This window comes from Salvia hispanica, unplaced genomic scaffold (genome assembly GCF_023119035.1).
Source record: "Salvia hispanica cultivar TCC Black 2014 unplaced genomic scaffold, UniMelb_Shisp_WGS_1.0 HiC_scaffold_588, whole genome shotgun sequence".
Taxonomy (NCBI): domain Eukaryota; kingdom Viridiplantae; phylum Streptophyta; class Magnoliopsida; order Lamiales; family Lamiaceae; genus Salvia; species Salvia hispanica.
In genome coordinates, this window is record NW_025952342.1 from 89,965 (window position 1) to 112,000 (window position 22,036).

Here is a 22,036-nt window from a genome sequence, read left to right on the forward strand (position 1 = left end):
AGTTCATCAAGAGAAATTTATTCAGAGACATTTTTTCATGAAATTTTTGGACTGGTATCGAATTGACATTGTTTCATTTCCACCGTACAAATTTAATGATGAAAAAATTACTCTCATTTGCAAAATTTATATTTATTCTTGCTTAGTAGCTAAAAAAGTATGCAGTAGCAAATTATATAACGATGAATGATAAATGTTTATATCCCTGTTTTCAAGATATACAAATTATAGAGAAAAAATAAAAATATTTAAAACTTCTTTCAAACTGGTTAAGTCAAGAGCAATCAAACAACGCTTTGAACTAAGTGGTAGGTATCATCAATCAATCACGACAAGCAAGAGATGCAATTCCAAAAAGACAATAAAAAAAATCTTCTTACCAAAAATGAAGAGATTCTAAGCAAAGATGAGTAAGATTTATAACAAGGTAAATGAAAAAACTCAAGTAAGGTTGCTGCTTCAGCAAACTGAATCAGTTGGAAATTTGGAATGAAGAGCTCTTTAACAAAGTACTACTAGAAAACAGTAAGATCACATAGTATTAATCTCAACCCATATAAGGATATCAACATAACCAAGGACGAAATTCAAACAAGCAAAACTAATCTTTAACAGGGCAACAATCCAAAATGTAAAATTCCATGACATAATTCCACAAACTAAACGAAAATAAAAGTCAGATAGCATGAGAACCCTTTAGTGACAAAAGCCTCACATAGCTACAACTGCTTCAGTTGAAATGACCAAATCAAGAAAGGATTGATCTTGAACATGCCATCCGAACTGGCAAACTGCAGTACAGTAGCTGCAACGAAAAATGAAATGGATAAGTGATCGAACGTAACAAGGACTGTCACAAGGTGACAAGATTTGGTATTTATGTTAAAAATGATTGAAAGGTGTTCACCATAGGTGATCAAGGTATGTTATTCGTGCACATAAAAGACACATGCCCATTATGAATGAGAGGAAATGTGACATACCAATCATGAGCGAAAGCTGCCTGATGCAGGACGCTCATAAGGTCCAGATCGATCACGACCATATTTGTCACTTCCTGATCCGCCACGATCTCTGCCAGAGTCTCGCCCAGAGTCGCGACCAGAGTCTCTGCCGGAGTCACGACCAGAGTCTCTACTACGCCCACTATACTTATCGCCATTACGGTCAGGGCCATAGCGACTGCCACCTCCATACTTATCATCCCTTCCACCATATCTACCACCCCTCCTCTAGCTCCTTCACCAGAGGGCATTCTCGAGCAAAATGGCCCGGCTTTCCACATTTGAAACAGTCTCCACCTGACCCAGCCCTCCCCCACTGTCACGATTCCTACCCCTATCACGATCACGCCCCCTGTCACGATCCTGGTCTCTGTATCCATCCCTGTCTCTACCTCCCTGGTTGGGTTGAGCTTTATCAACAGTAATGTCCCGCCCATCCAAATCCATTCCATTCATTGCTTTGATGGCTTCTTCCATAGCTCTCTTCTTCAAATGAAACAAACCCAAAACCACGAGAGCGTCCAGAAACCTTGTCAAGCACAACCTGGAAAAGAACCATATAAATTTACGGAGCTTACTATTCCAAAAATGAAAAGCTTAATATGTGAGATATATTGCATGAAATAGAAGGATGGACCTTATGATGCATCTCATTCCAGCTTACTCACAAGTCACATCCCAGTTCACTGAACATAATCTTTTTAAAAGGAACCTCTTTTCGAAATATACATGTTACGAACTTCACTAGTCAGCAATATTTAACACACGGTCATCATCGATACCAGTACACTTCCTTTTCCTTCCCTCAGTAAATTCAATAAATAATTTTGTCATGAACAGTGATCAGACATTCCCATTTTTTCCTGCACCCAGCTTTCAAGAAAAAAACAAACTTTAAAATGGGAGCAACACTATAGTCAACTAAAAGCTGGTAAACGGTTCACCAGGTAAGTTGACGACTAATTGCTTGCAATATCTGACATAAATTCACAAAATTATTCAGGTCACAATCCAAATGCAAGCCCACTAAACCTCATAAACAAATATACAGGTCACTATGTTCTCACGGAGGGCTGTCAAATACTTGTATGATAGTAAACAAAAAGACCTATAATATATTGCAATCAGGAACTGTATCATAAACAAAGACAAGTAAGAGATGTATATATAATGTAACATATAGGACCAACAATTAAGTAAAAAATCTATGTTTTTCATTCAGGATTCCAACAATATATTATATTGGAAAAGGAAGCAAAAGGTGTAACAAGAAAACAATAATCGGCCGTATGAGGGAACAACAATCCCCAATAAAACACAAAGAAAAACTGATTTTCATACCTTTGCCTCCACAAGATGACCAAACTTCTCAAATGCCTGCTTCAATCCCCTATCTGAAGTTGACCATGCTAAATTACCAATAAAGCAGCGAAATTCATCCTGATCCCCCATATTTCACTGGTCATAAAAGAAATTAAATACTGTAAAAACTAATAACAGCCCAAGCAAACAGTATAACAAATTTTCCTACATTCTTCAAGTTAAGAGTTAAACAAACTGACCACATGACCCAAAATATGCAGAAATATGTGCACACATACATAATGACATATTGTAGTACACACATAGTGAGTAGCTAATCTGAAATCCAGATGAGTAAACTGTAAACCAGCTAAGATGTGGTTTTTTTTACCTCAGCATACCAGTTTATAGCATTGCCTGGACCAAACAGAAAAATCTTTCCAGATACAGAAAAATTGAATTCACTCGCAAGCACAGGGATTAAAAAAAACGAATTCTCGACATCAAATTCGGCCGCAGGGGTGAATTAACCCCCAAATAAACAGCAATAACAAAAAAATGGAACCAGAGCGCAGATTTCGCAATTATTTGTTTATCTTCGACACAATACAGTCATGAATCAAAATTACTGTGACGAATCAAAAACTGAAATTGATTAAACAAACATACAAGCACGGTAGGAATACAATCGAAAGTACGGTTGTTAATACGAACGAGAGGAAAATCGAAAGAGCAGAGTAAGAGCAGCATTGAAAGCGTAGAGCGAAATCAAACCTGCGCGGCTGCGATTCGGTATTGGAGTGAAGCAGCTTCTGGGCTGAGGAAGTGAGGATTAATCGATTCAAAAAACCCTATATTCTTCTTTGGTCTTCCATTTATTCAAAATTACATGTGTACCCTTCAGATATTTTACCATTCCACGTCACCAAAATAGAAGAATGTTTCTTTTCTTTTTCAGTTTCAATGATCTATAGTTTTTTTTATTTTCCACTCAAACTAAAATCTAGTTATATACTTTCACCGGTCTTAAAATATTTGGAGCATTTCTTTTGGGCATATAATTTAAAAAATTGATATATTAAAGATTAAAGTGAAAAGAGTATATTAAAAGAAGAAATAAAGTAAGTGAGATGAAGATGAATAAAGTGTGGGGGATGATAAAACTTTTGTCAAATAACAAATGGCACAACTACGTTAAGATAACTCAAAAAGAAAAAATGACTCAGCGACCTTTAGACGGATGGGGTATGAAATTTTGGTTATGCATGACATACGATTACAATTAGACTTGAATATTCGGTTTTTGGTTCGATTTTTTGCAAAAAACCAAATTAAAAAATCGCATGCTTTTAAATATGGGACAAACCAAATCGAAATTCGAATAAAACCGTACCCGAAAGAATGAAAATTGAATAACAAAAATAGAATCAAACTGAAATGGTATGACAGTATCCAAAAATTGAAAATTCAAAAATTCAAAAAGTAGAATCAAATTTAAAAATTCAATTTGGTTTTGTTCGGTATTCGATTTTTGGATATTTTGCTCAACATTACTTATAAATGCATGCGGGACTGGCGGATCCACTCGTCACCCATCAAAACACTTCCTTAGATGGCTAGATCTAGGAATGACAATTTTGGCACGATACGATAACACGAAACGAACTGCACAAAATTAATGGGTTTGGGTCAAGGCTTATCGGGTTCGTGTCCTATCGGATCGACACGTTAAGAACACGAAAATTTCATGTCGTATTCGTGTTACCCGTTAAGAAATTATGTTTTAATATTTTTAATTTTTACTGTTATTTTAAATACTTAAACTTCGTGTCGTGTCGTGTTCGTGTTGGATTTTGTTGTTATGAAGTATGAATCTATTCATCAAACTAGATTGTGTAATAAGATTTTAAGTTCCTAATCGATTCAAGGTTTTATAATTTTTAAATCGTGAGTAGTTGTTATCTTGTTGTTATTATATTCTTACCGTGTTATCGTCGTGTAGTTATAGTGTCGTTATTGTGTCGTGTCATATTCGGTTTCGTGTCAGTGAGATCTAGCCGCTAGACAACGAAATGCCGCATATGACATGATCGAACACGATGTCCTAAGAAGACGAACCACTTGTCTCAAGGTGGAACCGGCATGAAGAGAAATACGTGAGCGTATTGGAACCTTCTTCGATGGTGACTGCAAGTTTGCTTGGTATAACAAATTCGAAGTTTGTGGGATTTTGAGAACGACGATTTTCTTAGTTCAACAAATAAGGTGATTTGTTCTTTGTGTTTCGACCCGAAAAGAGTACCTTGTCGTTGTTGGGGTTTCGAAGAAGATCAAAATATTCGAGTTTCATTCACTATTAAATGATTATGTTGATGTTCGTATCCACCACTACTTGAGATGTCGAATAAATCGAAGTTCACTTGTATTTGCTTGAATTACTACATCATAAATCATTTGGCTCACCTGACTATGATGGTGAGGTGCGAATATTTCTTAACATCATGCAATTAAATTTGTTTTTGTGTGATTAATTATCGAGTTGCATTGTTTCTTCGGCCTAGCTTGTAATGACCGGTTTATAGGCGCGGCTATCTCCACGGACCAACACAAGTCTTTCCATCGTGCTTTGTCCTCACTTCACACGCTCCCGGAGTCACCCATCTTAGAATTACTCCGAGACAGCGCGCTTAACTTCGGAGTTTTATAAGATGGATGCCGAAAGAAGATGCATCGTATTACGAGTAGCACCTATCAAATCATTAAGCTCTCTCGAATATGTAGTCCCATACCGCATATCTTCGTAATCCCTCACGTTCGGGTGTGTTTCGGTTCATTCATGTCCCCCTCCTTAAGATGTAGGAGTGTTCTTTGTCCATGCCTCGCCGACGTCCTCCTACTCTTGCCCGGCGTTACAAGGTATTAAATATAATCAATAATACATAGTATTAATATTATGACCTCAACATTGAAAATTATCTCGTGCAATTTGCAAATGAATTCTTGATTTCTAATATTAGAGATAAGCTTTGCAAATACTCACATACCAACATATATCTTGATTTTCACTTGTAGTGAAAGGTCTAATTATTGGGCTTGCTATGGAGGAAAAACAAGATGATATTGTTGCAAATGAAGCTACAGGGTTTAGTATGAGAGATTCCAATATTCCTACCAATCCTAGTAATAGTAATAGTAATTGCCCTAAAAGTTCAACTCTCACTCATTTTGATAGTTTAAATAGAGGTGAAACATTTTCAACGATATCACACCTATTTTGAGAAGAAGTCCTATCTGGGAAAATGATTTGGGTTGGTCAAGTTCTAACGATATGATAAACCATGATCACAAACAAAGGGTCTCAATCAATTGGATGGACATGGCAAAATAGTAGGACACAGAACAAAGAAATTGAATCTCGTAGTAAAGATTCATCAAAATCATGCTCATGGAAAGATCTAAAGAGGGCATTTGAGAGCTTAAAAATGTAGAGTTTTCACCAAATAAGCAAATGAATATGGACTCTAATATATCTCTGTTTTTGCTAGAAGGCCCAAACATTAGGAATATTTCTTCTCTAGCTTCACTAACTTGAGAATGGTAAGAATCCAAGGGTGGTGTTGATGCAAGCAAGAACGACAAAATGCTCTTGTTCAAGCGGTCGTGCAAATAGTGAGTGTGTCGACATTCACGGCATCGCCATGCTAGAACTCAGGCCATCTTCGTTTATTTTGTTAGACACCAGGGATGTTGAATACATCGGTTCCACGCAGTGAAGCAATGTTGTGTGCAAGATTTTTAATGGGGAAGAGGTGGTCGACTTATCGATATGTTCGGCTTGAAGAGAAATTGTGTGCTTTCCCTGAAGGTTTCAAAACAAGAGACTTACTTTCACTAAATGTTTACTCTTTTGGACTTCATTATTTGAGTTTTTGTGCCATTTTGAATCGAATGAAGCGCATCTTCCCTTATGGCAGTTGCACCATCGTATCTTGCCTCCGAGTTTTCTTTCCGGAGATCACAAGGAAGCTGGATTTTATCTTTGGCCGCTTACCCCGAACCTTCTTCTCGACATACAAATAGTGAAATCCTGCAATTTGATTTTTGTTTGGACTTGAAACCGCAAAAAGTCCCAACAACTAGGAAGCATCATGTGTTGAAATGGTTGATGATGTTGAATTTGATCTCTTGATTCATTTTCTTGTCAAACTAAAGGAATAAAAACTGAATAAGGCCTCCGGTTTTTTGATAACTTTGAATTTTTTAGATTCGATATCTAGATGGTCGAGATGCGAAGTTGTTCAGGTCAAAGGGTGTTCGAGAGCCCATCTAGCTCGGTTCGGGATGAATATGCTAAAAAACAAGTTGTTGGGAAACATGATGGAGCTATAAAGTGCTTACTTTTCCGTGAGATATAACCGCTAGACAACGAAATGCTACATACGACACGATCGGACGCGATGTCTGAGAAGATGCAACCACTTGTCTCAAGGTGGAACCGGCATGAAGAGAAATACGTGGCGTATTGGAACCTTCTTCGATGGTGACCCAAGTTTCTTGGTATAACAAATTCGGAAGTTTGTGGGATTTTGAGAAACGACGTTTTTTTATTACAAATAAGGTGATTTGCTCTTTGTGTTTCGCCCCGAAAAAGAGTACCTTGCCGTTGTTGGGGTTTCGAAGAAGATCAAAATATTCGAGTTTCATTCACTATTAAATGATTATGTTGATGTTGGTATCCACCACTACTTGAGATGTCGAATAAATCGATTCCTTGTATTTGCTTAAATTTTGCATCAAATCATTTGGCTCAAGTGACTATGATGGTGAGGTACATATATTTCTTAACATCATGCAATTAAATTTGTTTTTGTGTGATTAATTATCAGTTGCATTGTTTCTTGCCTAGCTTGTAATGACCCGCTAATGGTAGGTGGTATAAAAATTCGAAGTTTGTGGGATTTTAAAGCTTGAGATTTTCTTAGTTCAACAAATAAGGTGATTTGCTCTTTGTGTTTCGACCCAAAAAAAGAGTACCTTGTTGTTGTTGGGGTTTGAAAAAATCAAAATATGGTTTCATTCACTCTTGAATGATTATGTTGATGTTCGGTATCCCTTACTTGAGATGTCGAATAAATCGAAGTTAATTTGTATTTGCTAGAATAACTCCGAAATCATTTGGCCTCAATGCTATGATGGTGAGGTGTAGGTTTTTCTTAACATCATGCAATTAAATTTGTTTTTGTGGTGATTAATTATCGAGTTACATTATTTTTAGTGTAGCTTGTAAAACCTAGCTTATAGTGCATTGTCCCCACGAGACCAACACAAGTCTTTCCAGCGTGCTTTGTCCTCACCCACCGCTCCGGGGGCAGCTTTGTAGGGGTACCATCTTAGAATTACTCCCGGGCCAAACACGCTAAACCGGGTTCTTATAAGATGGATGTCGAATAGAAGATGCATCGTTGTTATGAGTAGCACCTATCAAATCTATAAGCTCTCCTCGAATATGCGGGCACGTAACCCATATCCTCGAATCCTCACGTTTGGGTGTGTTTCGGTTCTCATGTCTCTCGCTCGGATGCGGGAGCCGCTCCTTGTCCCTTTCCTCTGCCACACGTCACTCCCTACTCTTGTGTTACATGGTGAGTGAGTTTCTCATTTCATAACTTGATTTTTAATAATCAATAATACATAGTATTAATATTATGACCTCAACATTGAAAATTGTCTTGTGTAATTTGCAAATGAATTCTTGATTTCTAATTTTAGAGATAAGCTTTGCAAATACTCACATACCACATATATCTTGATTTTCACTTGTAATGAAAGGTCAGTTTGGGCTTGCTATAGAGGAAAAACAAGATGATATTCGCAAATGAAGTAAATTTAGTATTAGAGATTCCAATTTACCTACCAATCCTAGTAATAATAATAATTAATTCCTAGAAGTTCAACTCTCACCTATTTTGATAGTTTAAACGAGAGGTGAAACATTTTCAAGCGATGTCACACCTATTTTGAGAAGAAGTCTCTATCTCGGAAATGATTTGGGTTGCTCAAGTTCTAACAAAATGATAAACCATGATCACAAACAAGGGTCTCAATCAATTGTCATGGACATGGCAAAACGGAGGATAATAGGGAAAAAATTTGAATCTCGTAGTAAAGATTAATCAAAATCATGCTCAAGGAAAGAGGTAAGGGGGCATTTATAAGCTTAAAAGATGTAGAGTTTTCACGAAAGCAAATGAATATGGACTCTAGTATATCTTCGATGTGATAGAAGGCCCAAACATTAGGAAATATGTCTTCCGTAGCTTCCTACTTGAGAGAATGGTTAGAATCCATGGGTGGGTGTTGATAACAAGAACGACAAAATGCTCTTGTTCACGATCTTGCAAGTAGTGAATGTGTAGCACGTTCGGGCATTGCCATGCTAGAACTCGACCATCTTCGTTTATCTTGTTAGACACCGGGGATGTTGAATACATCGGGTTTCCCCACACGGAGGAGCTTTGTGCAAGATTTTTCTACGGGAAGAGGTGGTCGACTTATCGAAATGTTCAACTTGAAGAGAAATGGTATGCTTTCCGAAGGTTTCAAAACAGAGACTTACTTTCACTAAATGTTTACTCTTTGGGACTTCATTATTTGAGTTTTTGTGCCATTTTGAATCGTTTGAGCACATTCTTTGCTATGAAGATTTGCATCATCGTATCTTGCCTCCGAGTTTTCTTTCCATAATTCACAAGGAAGCTGGATTTTGTCTTTGGCTACTTCACCTCGAACCCTCTTCTTACCCTACAACTAGGGAAATCTTGCAATCTAATTAGGTTTGTTTGGACTTAAAGGCCAGAAGTCCAACAACGAGGAAGCATCATGTGTTGAAATGGTTGATGATGTTGAATTCGATCTCTTGATTCGTTTTCTTGTCAAACTAAAGGAAGAAAAACTGAATAGGGCCTCCGAGTTTGTTGAAAACTTTGAATTTCTTAGATTCCGATATCAAGATGGTCGAGAGATGGCAAGTTTTTCAGATCCGAATGATCGGTTCGGAGCCCACCTACCTCGGTTACAATATGAATATGCTTAAAAACAAGTTGTTGGGAAACACGAAGGAGCTAGAAAGTGCTTACTTTTCTGAGAAATAGCTAGCTAGACAACGAAATGCTACATATGACACAATCGGACAACGATGTCTGTGAAGACGACCACTTGTCTCGAGGTGGAACTCGACTTGAAGAGTAAATACATAAATCATATTAGAACCTTCTTCGATGGTGTTTGCAAGTTTGCTCGGTATGACAAATTCGAAGTTTGTGGGATTTTGGTCGCGACGATATTCTTAGTTCAACAAATAAGGTGATTTGCTCTTTGTGTTTCGACCACGAAGAAGAGTACCTTGTCGTCTTTGGGTTTCGAAAGATCAAAATATTCTAGTTTCATTCACTATTGAATGATTATGTTGATGTTCGTATCCACTTGAAGATGTCTAATAAATCGAAGTTCACTTGTATTTCCGGAATAACTACATCGAAAATCATTTGGCATCAATGATTATGATGGTGAGGTGCAAATTTTTTTTAACATCATGCAATTAAATTTTTTTTGTAGTGATTAATTATCGAGTTACATTGCTTTTCGGCCGTAGCTTGTAACGACCTAGCTTATACGGCGTCCCACGACAACACAAGTCTTTCCAACGTGCTTTGTCCTCACTCAACGCTCCGGGAGTCACCCATCTTAGAATTACTCCGGCCAAACACGCTTAACCGGAGTTTTATAAGATGGATGCGGAAAAATAAGATGCTTTCCGTTGTTCGGTAAGCCTATCAAATCATTAAGCTCTCCTCGAATAGTAGCCCCATACCCGTATACCCCTGAATCCCTCTCTTTCCCGGTGTGTTTCGGTTCATTCATGCCCCCCTCCGCTTCGGATGTAGCCGCTCATTGTCCATGCCTCGCACCGGCCAATCCCTACACTTCCCCGGCGTTATGAACCGAAATGGAAAAGAGTTTATTTTTAGGGGACGAAATGAGTATTTGTTGGAATCTAGTCCGATTAATACGGACGAAACACCGTGTGAAAAAAAGATTTGATTTTGAAATTAAATAATATAGAGTTGATTTACACTTGAGTAGATGATCGTAGTGTATCAATTTTTTTTTAACCGATTCGTGGTGAATGAGAAATAGTAAATTAAAGTTTGTCGCTTAAATATGAGGTTATCTCAAACACTTTAAATACTGATTATTCAATACTAAATTTGAAAACTTTTACAAATCAGAAAACTATGGAGTACAAAATATTGAGAATTTAGTATAGTAAGACCGTTCCATATTGGTACAACTATGTGTTTCTCTCTAGTCCAAGACTATGCCCCTTTTATTTCTAACCAAACTCATTAATGAATTTTTACCAAACACGCCCTAAACCCCATCCCCAATCCCCCATCTTTCCTATCACCACCAACGTGCTTTGAATAAACAAGCAAACGCTGTAAATTTCCGAAAAAAAACAAACTTAATTCTCAATGGAAACTTCGACCGGCAATGCTCTCCTCCTCCTCTCCCCAAATCCACACCTCACCGATTTCAATTCATCATTTAACCATCTCAACATTCTCATTTCCTCCTCACCTATCTACTCGCACACCGGTCCCAATCCAACCGCAGCCGCACGCAAGGTGTTTGCTAAAATCCCCAAACCAAAATTGACCTTCTCATCCACCACACTTTCCAGCCAGGACCTCTCTCAAACACCACAAAAGCGTAATTGGCTCAAGCCGGCCGCTAGAGGATCGCCGGCGGCCCAAGCCCTGTTTAAGAATCTCTCCACTCTTGAGCGGGCGGTCATCGGCGCGGCTGCTGGTGGGATTGCTGGTGCATTTACTTATGTGTGTCTTCATCCCCTCGATACGGTCAAAACCAGGCTGCAGACAAAGGGTGCATCCGAAATTTACAAAGGCGCATTCGATTGATTGTCAAGACTTTCCAGAGTAAGGGGATTTTAGGATTCTACAGTGGCGTTTCCGCGGTTATTGTCGGATCGACGTTCTCCTCTGCAGTTTATTTCGGAACTTGTGAGTTTGGGAAGTCGTTTTTGTCGAGAATTGGGAGCTATCCGCCTCTGTTTATCCCTCCCAAAAGCTGGGGCAATGGGGAACATTGTTCGTCTGCGATCATGGTGCCGAAGGATGATCACGCAGAGGATGCAGGCGGGCGCCACAGGCGATCATGGGAGGTCTTGTTGAGGATTTTGGAGAAAGATGGAAAACTTGGGGCTGTATGCTGGATATAGTGCCACATTGCTTAGAAATCTGCCTGCTGGTGTTTTGAGTTATTCGTCGTTTGAGTATCTGAAAGCTCGGCGGGGGAGACAAAGCAGGCAAATTTTGGGACCGTTGAGTGTTGGCTGTGGGGCTTTGGCCGGGCAAATCCGCCTCTTTGACAACTCCTTTGGATGTAGTGAAGACTAGGCTGATGACACAGGGCCACGGGGGGGTTTTAACAAGGTTTCTGCTGCCATGTAGGGGAGTGAGGGATACAGTCAAGCAGAACAAGGAAGAAGGGTGGGTTGGTTCACACGGGGAGGGGGCCTGAGTTTTCTATAGTGCTTGCTTTTCTGCTATAGGGTACTTTGCATTTGAAACAGCTCGGCTTACAATTTTGAATGAGTATATAAGGAGAAAGGAGTTTGAAGTTGTTGTTGTTCCTGCTGATGCAGTAGCTGAAAAAGTGGCTGGATATTGAGCGCAGTAAACCTGCAAACTTGATCAAATTAGTTGAAAATGAGGCTGCATTGCTGCAGGTTATCTCACCTTCTAATGTAATGGTGTTTGTTTAAGAAGGGTTCCAGTTATTCAGCCTTTGAGTCACTTCAACTATTTTTTGTACTTTATATTTCTTATATCTGTTGTCTATTACTGGTGTATATCTGAAGCCTTGACATTTTCAATAACAGTCATAGCATATTAGTATGGTTTTCTTCCCAATACTGCCTTATGGATTTACCTAATATGTTATGATACATAGGAATGTTGTATGGAAACTTTTGTTCTTTTACTGGATGTTGTAGAGTAAACTCAGTTTGAATTGTAATAGCAAATGAAATGGATGTGTAGAAATCATAGTTGAATGCTTATGAGCTGCATTTTGGAAGATAAGTAAATTTTTTCTCGTAGTTTAGATCCATGTTTTTTTGTAGTTTCATTTTTACTGGTTTAGGGAATCCTTTTTGAGTTGCTCTTCTTCATGTGGTAATGAGGTTTATTACCGTTTAACCCTCATCTAATGTTTTGTCACCGGAGCCCCTTTCCCATTGAGTGTGTATTTCTTACATCTTCAAATTCTTTTTCAAATTTGGTCTTTTATTTCCCATTTCTAGTTTGCTTTATTACAGTCTCACATGGTTGTATTACGAATCTGAGACTGTTGGAGAACTTCAAGAATCAAATTCTGTGCAGTGAGATGGACATAAACGGAGATCTGTTAGCAACCTTCTCTCTTAAATTAGCTGTGTGTAATTTGATTTTCAGAAGCCATAGTACTATCTATATATGAAAAATTTTTTTATATTCCGATTCTTTATTCTTATTAGAATATACTATCATGTTTTTACACAACAAATTTAACGACAATCTTTATTCTGATTGGAAAAATTAAGATCATGTTTTTACACAACGTATCAAATGACAAACATGGTGTGAAAAATAAAAGGGGTAGTAAACACTCTAAAATTTCTCATTCTACAAAAAAGTAGTAACAAAATATCTAACAAAAAAAATATCTCATTAGTTTTATACTAATAAAATATCGATTTTTGGAATGTTGACTTTATTTACCGTTTTATAGTATGAATATTGCACTAATATCATGAAACTTTTAAAAATTTTATTTTTACGAACTTTAAATTTGGCAAATAATATCACAAACTTTCCATGGGTTTGTTTTCCCATGAATGAAAAAATTCCCACAAATAATATAATGATACATATTTTTTCATAATTTCTTGACAACAATTTTGAGGGCTTCAAGTTTTCAATCTTTGAAGATATTGTTTCTTGAAACACCCTCCAAAATTGTTTAAAAGTGAAATAGGACTCTTAGAACCCATTTAATAAGAAAAGTGGGATATGAGAAGATATGTAAAAAAAAGATAAGAAATGCGGTTTCGTGTCAAGATATGCATAGAAAATAAATTATCTAAATTTGTATAGTACTCCATTAAATAACATTGGCTTAACTTGGCAAATTGGTGAGTTACATAAACATGATTAAAGTTATTGTCTTATGTAGAGCTTTGAGTTAAGCTAAAATAAAATATCAACAATTAGAAAATGTCAATATGATTCCATGTTGGATTTTTATCATATCAACAACTACGTCATTATTATGAGTTGGTAAGGCAAAATATGATTCTGGGGACGGGAGGGGAGTACCAATCATATTTGTTTAATTTATAAACCACAACACATAGTAGTCCATAGTCCATATACTGGAAGGAGGGGAAAATTTTTGGGTTTTTAATTTCTGCAGTATTTACTTCTCAAGCTTCCCCCAAAAGAAAAACCACCTTCCGTATTCGGTATTCCCTCCTAGAAAAACCCTTCAAATCTGGATGATTTTCCCTCCAAAAATCACACCGGAATTTCAAGAATGCCGCCGTCTCCTCTCAATCTCCTCTTCCTCCTCCTCCTCCTCCTCCCATCCATCTCCACCGCCCACAACGTCACCTTCTTCGAAGACGCATTCTGGAGCAACCCCCAGCTCGACTCCTTCTCCCTCACCAAACACAAAGACTGCAGCGCCCCCCCTCCTCCCTCCCCCCCCTTCGGCCGCCCCCCTCGCCTTTCTTCTTCCAAGCAAAACTGCTTCCTCGACCGCTCCACTAACGCGACCGCCACCGCCTCCTTCGCTTCCTCCTTCGACCGCCCGTGGAGCATCCCCTCCAAGCTGCCGTCCGATCCATAAACTCGCCTACCTCATCGCCTCCTCCACCGCCGACTTCATCCCCCCAAGACTCCTTCCTCGCCGTCGAATTCGACTCCAACACCAGCCGCGTCGCCATCGCCCTCGACAACACCACCCCCGCCTCCTCCGCCCCCGCCGGCTTCCCCCTCCACCACGCCCGAGAGGTCACCTCCTGGATCGAATACCGCCACTCCGACACCACCATCCGCGTCTGGATCAGCCACTCCAACCGAATCCGCCCCCGCCACCCCATCCTCTCATCCAAGATCGACCTCTCCACCCGCTTCAAGGACCTCATGACCGTCGGCTTCACCGCCGCAAACGTCAGAGGCTCCTCCGCCTACACCGTCGAGCGCTGGCGATTCAAGACCTTTCTTGGAATCGTCCCTCCCACAATTTCAATGGACGGCCTCAAAACAGGGGATTGCTTTGTTTGCTCCCAATTCGACACCACCATCGAATTCGGCTCATTTCAGCCTCGTCGAATGCGGAAGGAGATTCTGATCCTAATCGTCGTTCTCACGACCTTCGCTGCGCTCACCATCTTGTTTGGAGCAGCTTTAGTCGCCTGCGTCTGCGCTGTCAGGCGCCACGGGAGCAAGCGGGCGCAGAAACAGAGGAGGGCGTATCGTTTCCACGAGGGGAGGACCGTGCCGATGATGCTATCCCTGAGCGAGATCAGATCCGCCACCAATGGATTCAGCCATGATAGGATCATAGGGGAAGGTGGCTCGGCTGTGGTGTATGTCGGAAAAATCCCGCATTGTGGGACCGTGGCGATCAAGCGTTTCAACCACGAGAGCCACTACGATGAGTCATCGTTCTCCCGTGTCCCTTTCAACACCGAGTTTGCTACAATGGCGGGGTGTTTAAGGCACAAGAATCTTGTCCAGATGCAGGGGTGGTGCTGTGAGTTGAATGAGCTTGTGCTTGTGTATGAATACATGGCTAATGGCAGCCTTGATAAGCTCCTCCACGGGCGAACGCCTTGCTCGAGGCTCCTCACGTGGGAGAAGAGGCGCAACGTCGTCCTTGGCGTCGCGTCTGCGTTGATCTACCTTCACGAGGAGTGTGACAGCCAGATCATCCACCGAGACGTCAAGACCTGCAACATATTGCTTGATGTAGAGCTGAATCCGAAGCTCGGTGATTTCGGGCTGGCTGAGGTTTTCAGGCAGAGTTTGAGGGGTATGATAGAAGGGGGGAGGGATGGGGCAATGGGGTACCTAGCGCCGGAATATGCCTTCTCGGGCATCCCCACGGTGAAGACGGATGTGTACAGCTTCGGGGTGGTGGTGCTGGAGGTGGCATCAGGGAGGCGCCCGGTCGATAAAACGGGGTGTCTCCTGAGCGAGCATGTGTGGGGGATGTGGGAGAGAGGGGGTTGGTTGAGGCGGCTGATCCGAAGCTCGTGAGGGAGTTTAGCCGCGGGAGATGGAGAGGATGCTCGTGGTGGGGCTGGCGTGCGCGCACCCTAACGAGGAGATGAGGCCGAGGATGAGGGAGGCTGCGCGGGTGCTGAGAGGAGCGCCGCTCCCGGCCTTGCCTACCAAGAGGCCTGTGGTGATGATCCAGTCAGTTGTGCCTCAGATAGCTGAGGAAATGGTGTTGAGTTGTGATGATACAGATACACAATGGTCTACTCCTAGAACACATTTTAGCAAGAACCAATACCACCCTGATTTTAATGCTTGAGTTGAGTCACTATCTACCAACTCTTTGCTTGCTTTCTCCAGTTTCATGACTCATTCATTCCTACAAGATTGATGTTGATGTTGTAGTATAGTTGATAAGAAGTACTAAGCCCAATTTCTCATTTTGAAAAGGCAAATTTGGGTCAAGTGCTGCTTGCTGTATTCAGTGAGAAGATTAATGATAGTAGTACATTTTTTCTCAGACTGTTGCAATTGTTTTGTGAGACAAATTTGGGCTAGTTAATATAAAATTAAATTCACGATTGTTACGGTTTAATGTGGTATTAAATTCACTATTGTTATACTCCCTCTTCCATGAAATATTTTTAGTTTGACTTAACACGAGTTTAAAAATTGTGAAGAGAGTGAATTGAAAAAGTTAAGAATGAGGGTACCACTATAGTAGTATTAGTTTTATAAAAGAATAAGAGTATAAACGTCGTGAAAGTGAGGGTAATTACAATTTACATAACAAAATGTTTCACCAATATTTCAATTGAATACAAAATGTTTTAAATTAACAAATATCATGCAAAAGTTTAATTAGTGTCACGAATTAGTACATTCTATCTAAAATCACTAACCCTATTACTTTTTTCTTATTTTTCTCCAAAATTATCCTAAAAAACATGATATTATTTCTCTAAATAATATCTTATGCATTGCCATATGGGCATTTTATCAAGCAATGCATTCACATTTAACTTTCAGTTAATATTTGTAGCTAATTTTAGAGTCGAAAAAGATGAAAAATAAGAAAGAGTAATGATGTTAGTGATTTTTAGATCAAATGTACCAATTTGAAACACTAATCTAACTTTTTGTATGATATTTGTTAACTTAAAACATTTTGTACAAAATTGAAACATTAGTGAAACATTTTGTATATAAGGTGTAATTACCCTGAAAAGTGAGATCAATCTATCAAAAATAGACAAAAAAAAATACAGTGGATAATTTTTCACGGATGAACCAAAATGGTAAAATTGGAGAATATTTCACGGACATGCGGAGTATATATTGAAAAGCAAGAGTAATAAATTTGGGCCATATTTAAAACGGATCAGCCCATTTAATCAGGCCCGAGGTCTATACAAACAATCCCCAATTTAAGGAAAAACCTCTTGCGTTGAACCCTAATTCAGTACACGCACAAATCAACCATACCTGTGCAGTTTTTTTTTCTCAGATTTGTTTTCGGTTTCATTTCAAATTTAGCAATTTTGCGTTAATTTTTGTTCAATCTATGCAATTTTCATTTATGATTTTGAAGAAAATGCTCGATGATGGAAAATTTTAAACATTGAAAAGGCGTGATGATGGTTCCGGATTCATCACTGGCCTCGGTGCATTACCTGGATAATCCGCCGCCTCCGCCGCCACCACTACCACCGCCATTTAAAAATCAAACACATTCACACACGCGCACGCGGAGGTTGGTAGATTGTCCGTGGTGGCGCGTGAGGCCTTTGATGAATCTGTCTCATTCTTCTAAGCCGCTTGTGATTCATAAGCTATGAGATCTGAGGGCTGAGTTTTCTGGATCTGAAAATTTTAATTATTTTATAGAGCAATGTTGTTTTCATAATTTATAAGGCTTGGTGTAAATTGTTTGTGTTTTTGTTAGTGCCCTGTGATGTTTAATCCGATATGCGGAATGGTTGCTTTGTTTGCCATCGGTAGCCTCCACTCGCCTTCAATGTTCATCACCATCACCATCATCATTGTGAGTTAGCAGCTGTTGCTGTTACTCTGATTATTATTGTTATTATTATTATCAATCCAGTAAATCTATGTGACCAAATTTTGGATTGGGTCGATGGACTGGCTTTGTTGGTATCAGCGACCATTTACGCATATTTGGATTCTGAGGGCATGCAATTTTTTGATGACTGCATTTTCATTTGGATTGTTTTGTTTATACTTCATTCCTTTGTTGTATAATTTCAATATGATGTCTTTTGAGCTACTTTCATTTTTTTGGTATTTCATCTCTTTCAAAAATTTGTGTTCAACTATTGTGTAATGTGTGAACCCGAATTTTACTACTGGGATTCCATGTAATAGGCTATCGCCATCCAATGAATTCACGCATCATTGTAGTGTGATCGAAAATATACTTGCAAACGGTAGATATAACTTTTTATTATTATTCTTTAGAATTCAAATACGCTTAACATTCATTAAAAATAGGAACGGTATTTACATTAAGTTAATTACATATCATACTAAATATTATCAATAATCCTAAAATCAAATATTTTACATAAACAATTAAAATTGAACAACATTTCATCTCAATGAACTGGCTTAATTGAAAATAAAATGTGGAACTAAGAATATAAATTTTAAAGGTCACATAACAAATACTAGTACTACTCATTTTCTTAACATTTTTCTTTCATAGAGGCAACACGATGGGCTTAAGCTTTTACTATATGAAAAAATTTCCTTGTTTTATTTGATACTCCACTATCGAATTTTTGGTATCATGACGATGATATACTACAATGTAAGTAACAATTTATGCATCAAATGATCCAATCCTGACAGCTTTTATTTGAATGACTTTCCATTGCGCTTGAGCCATGAAGTTAATACTCCACTTAAAATCTGTTAATTTATAGTTCCACTAATTACAAAAGTTTTTTATTTTGAATGGTGCAGTGGTATTGCGGGTTTGTAAATTCAAACAATACACATTTTTAGCTGTATTTTTTTATTGAAAGTGAATTACATTTCCAAGGTATATACATTATAGTAAAAGTTAATCATATGGTTTGTTGATTGTAAACTAGTATAGTCGCACTCAATAATACCGAGTTAATTGCTTATTAATTAAAAGGTCTTTTTTTTTCAAATTCTAAAATGAGAGAAGATAAATGTACTTATATTGTACTCCACATGTCTAAAATTATCATTTACAATATTGTAATATCATAACTTTTTGATTGTGTAGCAAAATGGGGATGAGTTTAGAAATCTACACACCGATCGAAACAGAAATTGATTGAAAAAAAATCCATCGTCTTAGTTGCTATTCTGTTGGAGTGAATCTGAAGTTTTTGAATAACCAAAAGGCTTTAATATTTTTAATTTGGATTCATTTTATAAAAAATACAATTTTTGGGATTAACTCTGTAATTAACAACTATTAGCAGGTGTCAATGAAAATAAATGTAATTCCATCAAGGTCTGTAGGGGTGGGAATACGGATATCGGGTTTACCCATACCCAACCCGATATCCGCCGGGTATTGGATACCCAATATCCAATTTTATGAGATTTGGTATGAGATTGGATATTGAAATTTAAGATAAATCGGGTATTGGGTAATCCAAACAGATTTTACTCGAATATCCAATATATTATTTAAAGCAATTTTTTAAATTAGGTTTAGCCATTCTGGACTTTAAGAGCTAGGCTAATTTATTTACTAATTACAACTTACTAGGTTAATTTTTTATAAACTTATATAAATAAGTCAATCTCTCTTACTTTAGGTAACGGCTTCTCCAAACTCTCAAGTTTTACTTATTGCATAACCAACTCATATGATTTTTATATTTTAGTTAATTATTTTGACTTTTGAATTACAGTATATTATAGATTGCTTCTACTATTTAATTAAATGTGCAACTTTTATTATTTTACTGACATAGTGCATAACCAATCCCCATAAATATAATCAAATATTTAAAAATAAAAGTGACCCCATTTTTTTATAGTTTTATACTACAAAATATATACATTAAAAATATTAGTCAATTTAAATATTTCTATATTTATATTAATATATAAAATTTGATTTTTTTTTTATTAGTTATTAACACATGTAAAGAGTCGGGTATTTAGGTACCCGATACGTCCGGATATGGATACCCGGGGCAGGTATTGGAGTACCCGAAAATATATCGGATCGGGTTTTGGATAGACAATTAAATGATTTTTGGGTTTGGGTACCCGATTTTTTCAGATCGGGTATCCACGGATACCCATATTCTCATCTCTAAAGGTCTGGTCGTATTTTATGAATAAATAATAAAAAAAGGGAAAAAAGAAAATCGGAAGACGGCGGTAAAAAGTGTGAGAAGAAGAAAGAAGTGAGTGGCGCGGCTACCTTGGCCGGAAATTGAGTAGAGAAATAAGTATGTTGGAAGCAAAGAGGCTGAATAAAGCAGTGGTTCCTGAATCCCTAATCCCTCACCCTTCTCCAGCTAACCTCCAGCCCACCCGCCTTGCTCTCCATGTATCTCCTTCTCTCTCTCCAATCATCCCTTCCTCACTTTCTCCTCATACATTTTACATTTTTTGTTGCTGTTGATGCAGCCCAATGGCGACGCCTCATCTTGCTCCCTTTATATCGCTTCCGCCTCCCACATTTACAAACTCCGGGTTAATTCATCAATTCCCTTTCTAATTTTGTGTTTCTCTAAAAAATTAGAGACCAAACACTTATTTTATCTAAAGTGAGGGATTTAATTTCACTTTTCATTCATTTGAAATGAAATAATATTGTTGGAATGTGTAGAGCTTAAGATGGTTATGTAGTTGGAATGAGTTTGTGGTGTTTATATATCTTTCATGTATGGCTCAGATTGCATTGGAGGATTCAGTTGTTGGTCAGGGAAAACAGAATCTCCTAATCCCGGAACGAACAGAGGTACTTCTTGCAAGGGATCAATGTGTTTTAGTAATCCAAATTTTTTGATTCACCTGATTTAAAACTGATGTTGCTCAAGGTATTGGAATCATTCTTAGTGGATCGATGCCCTCATAGGTCGGAAATCCAGAGTATTGCGCTTGCTGAAACGGAAAGTCAGGACTTTTTTTCCTCTTTAACACTTTTCCCCCTTTTCTGTTCTACTCATTGCTCTAAACTTTGTGCCAAACATAACAATTTCTCTTTACATTCAAAACAAGCTTTATATACATATTTGGAATGCCTTATTGCTATTATGCTTAACATAAACTCTGAAAATATTGAATATTGTCTGGAAAACATGAAACCTACAATTTATAATATGAGGGGACTATAGTTTGGCGAACATTTCTTTACTCATAATCAATATATTGAAGGTGTAATCCCTTGGGAAATAGTTTTTGGAGGCAATGCTGCATCTGTAGGTTTTGTTAGTGTAATGTTTCCATGCTTTCAGGTAAGGGTTGCTCACTCTTGGGAAGTGTAGACTCTCACGGTGACCTTATTGTTTCTCGACTGGATGCTTGCAATGCAGGTCAGAATTCATTCTACTTTCTCGTCACAGAGTAACTTTTTTTTTGTCCACCATTGTTTACTGGTTCTGTATATAATTTTTTATGTGAACTCGGTATAATGCACTGTTGCACTCTTTTCCTTCTCTTATGTACTCTTGTTGATTATATTAGAGAAACCTGGTCAATATGAAATTATAGCTGAGGTATAGCTGATTCGAGCCCCGCCAAGTAGTGCTAAGCTCGAGCTTGAGTTGTTTGTTATCAAGTCGAACTTGAGCTTTATTTATTAACAATTAACAGCCATGAATGTACCCCATTTGTATGGTTATGCGTTCATCATGTGACGGAGGGAGCAATGTTCTACTTACATAAGTCACTTTATGTTAAAAATAAAGTGAATTGGGCATTTATTACAATTATTACTAATTATAGGGAAAAAAATAAGCTTTACCAGGTTAATAATTTTATATTTTCAAGTTAGTTTACATAAAGAGAGTTTTCATATGCTAACAAATCGAGTGGTGTCTTGCCGAAAGCTCAACGCATCGACAGCAATAAAGTTGACAGTCAATAGTAGTTTCAAGAGCTCATCATTTCCTGATCATACTTTATAATTCCTTTTCAAGCACAGAGTTGTAATAATTTAAATTTCCTTGAACTTTTCTCAACGGAGGGCTGCTAAGCCAATTAGTTACTTGATGTTTTAACTAAAATATGCTAAAAGTCCACTTAACTGAAATCGACATTTTTCCACTGCCAAGTAAAGTTAGGGGCATAATATTGCATCCAGGCATTTTTCAGCTGGGACTTACTAATATAGACATATTGTTCCAGATATAGATGGGT

The 22,036-nt window shown here is 38.1% G+C and overlaps 3 pseudogenes; 2 read left to right on the forward strand and 1 right to left on the reverse strand.

Annotated features, from left to right (window-relative positions):
- Nucleotides 1-513: 513 nt before the first annotated feature.
- LOC125199608 lies at nucleotides 514-3,166 on the reverse strand (annotated as a pseudogene).
- A 7,674-nt stretch (nucleotides 3,167-10,840) lies between these two features.
- Nucleotides 10,841-12,059, forward strand: LOC125199620 (annotated as a pseudogene).
- A 1,905-nt stretch (nucleotides 12,060-13,964) lies between these two features.
- Nucleotides 13,965-15,974, forward strand: LOC125199621 (annotated as a pseudogene).
- Nucleotides 15,975-22,036: the final 6,062 nt, after the last annotated feature.